This window comes from Echinops telfairi, unplaced genomic scaffold (assembly GCF_000313985.2).
Source record: "Echinops telfairi isolate 266 unplaced genomic scaffold, ASM31398v2 ScPeMD7_655;HRSCAF=1070, whole genome shotgun sequence".
NCBI lineage: Eukaryota > Metazoa > Chordata > Mammalia > Afrosoricida > Tenrecidae > Echinops > Echinops telfairi.
In genome coordinates this window covers 18,593,296-18,595,154 of record NW_022104553.1, presented here as the reverse complement: position 1 = coordinate 18,595,154, position 1,859 = coordinate 18,593,296, and the positions used below count along the sequence as shown (strand labels likewise).

Here is a 1,859-nt window from a genome sequence, read left to right as displayed (position 1 = left end):
CAGCTGACTGCAGCCTTCTGTCTCTGGTGGTTTCAACCAACTAAAGATCAAAGATCTTGGGAGAAGGCGAGCATGGAGCAAGCAATTCCGTGATCAAAGCAGTCTTCAAAGGCTGAGGGATCTGCAAGTGCTATTTACATGGCATGAAGTGGAACTGGGCATCCTAAGTTATCTAGAGGTGATTTCAAGTACAGGAGAAGATGGTATGTAGTTTCTATGTAAATACTATGCCATTTCACCAAAGAGACCTGGGCACCCTCCTATTTGGGTAATCCCAGGGGGTCTGAGAATTAAATCCCTCCATAATTAGTAAGGACTGTTCATTGTTCAGGCCTTCTCCCCCAGGGAAGCCCCTCCAGTAGATGGGGTGGGGTGCATCGTAAAAAATGTTTAGTCACCTCTGGTGTTCTCCTCTGCAGCCAGCTTTCAGCTCAAAACTCTGGGCGCTTCATTTCTGAGGTTGAGACCCCTCCCTGGTCCAGGGGAGCTGAGGGCCCTCTGCTGTGAACAGGGTATGATGCCAGGCCTGGCCTGGGGCCTTAAAGGGGTGGTCAGTCCAGCCCTGCTGCAGCCTTGTAAGGGTGTCTTTAAAAGGGGAGGGCAATAAATTCTCCCACTGGTCTCCATGTACGATTTGCTTGTCCCCAAGTCCTCCTGGGGCAGTGGGCAGCAGGAACCCTTACGGGGAGCAGCTGCTGGTTTCCAACGGCTGACCCTGCAGCTAGCTGCCCCAGCTCACGACCCACGAGTTCCCCCAGGGCTGCTGCTCCCATGTGGATATTCTGAACAGCAAAATTTTAAAAAATTTAATGTAAAGGTCAATCTTGTACATTTCTGGAAAACAAACGCAAACAGCGGGATAGAGGGGCAGCAGCACCGTTCCCCGGGAAACGAACGAATGTGACACGACAGTAGCGGTGGGAGCCTTAGGTTGCAAAAGGCCTGGAAAATCATCAAACATGCATCCCTTCTAATACCCCATTGCTCCCCCATGAGCAGCCGGGTCCAGCCGGGTTAATTAAATGTCTGCCCAAATACATCGGGCCAATTGTCAAGTTGATAATGTTGCATGACGGGGAATGTTATAAATATCCAAACATCCCTTGCAGTTAAAAAAAGGAAGAAAGAAAGAGGTTCCATAGCAGGCGGGGCGGAGCGCTGGACCCATTTTTTGCCTCGGGCCCCGCCCACGGGCCCCCCGGCCGCGCGCGTGCGCAGTTGCCCCTAAACCCGGAAGTGGGTGCCGCCGAGGGAAGGTCGCCCTGGGGTGAGTTAGTTTCCGTCTTTTCGGTTTAAATCTGCGCTTGACTGTCTCCATCCTCCACCCGCGGCCCCGGAGCTCCCTCGGGGCCGCCAAGGCCACGCGATCGCCGTTTCTACAGCCCCCCGAGGCCCCCCGCGCGGCCGCGCGAGCTTCCGCGGCCCTGTGTCCACGTCCGTTTTTGTTCAAAAAATGGCGCTGAGGCGGGGTCCTCGCCCCGGCCTTTCGGACCCCCCGGGCGGTGCAGACGTTGCCTAGGGGGTCGTTTTCCTCTTGGAAACCCTTCCCTGGCCCCCGCGGCCCGTGCGCCCGCTCAAGCCCCCCCGCCGGAGAGTCCCCGGGGACCCTCGCGGCCTGTCCCTCGCGAGGCCCAGGAGGGCAGCGCGGGGGCCTCGGAGACCTCGGCCTCGTCCGTGCAGAGGCCGCCTCCTCCCGGACCCCCGTGTGGACAGGACCCGGGTCCTTCCTGGGACACCCGCCGGCCGCCCTTGGTCCCCGGACCCCACCCCCGGAAAGTGCCCCCTTCCCGGGCAGCAGGGACGTCACCCCATCCCTCCTCCTGGGCAGCGGGCACCTCGCTCCATCCCTGTGCCCGAGT

General features: G+C 58.6%; 1 protein-coding gene across 1 annotated transcript in view; it reads left to right on the top strand.

Annotated features, from left to right (window-relative positions):
- LOC115870304 (zinc finger protein 677) overlaps positions 1-1,859 on the top strand; it is a 42,620-nt gene that overhangs the window by 23,121 nt on the left and 17,640 nt on the right. Inside the window, exon 1 of the mRNA XM_045292551.1 lies at positions 1,226-1,267. The gene's annotated coding sequence lies outside the window, so the exon portion shown is untranslated. Of the gene's footprint in view, positions 1,268-1,859 lie in introns of the transcript that reaches the window.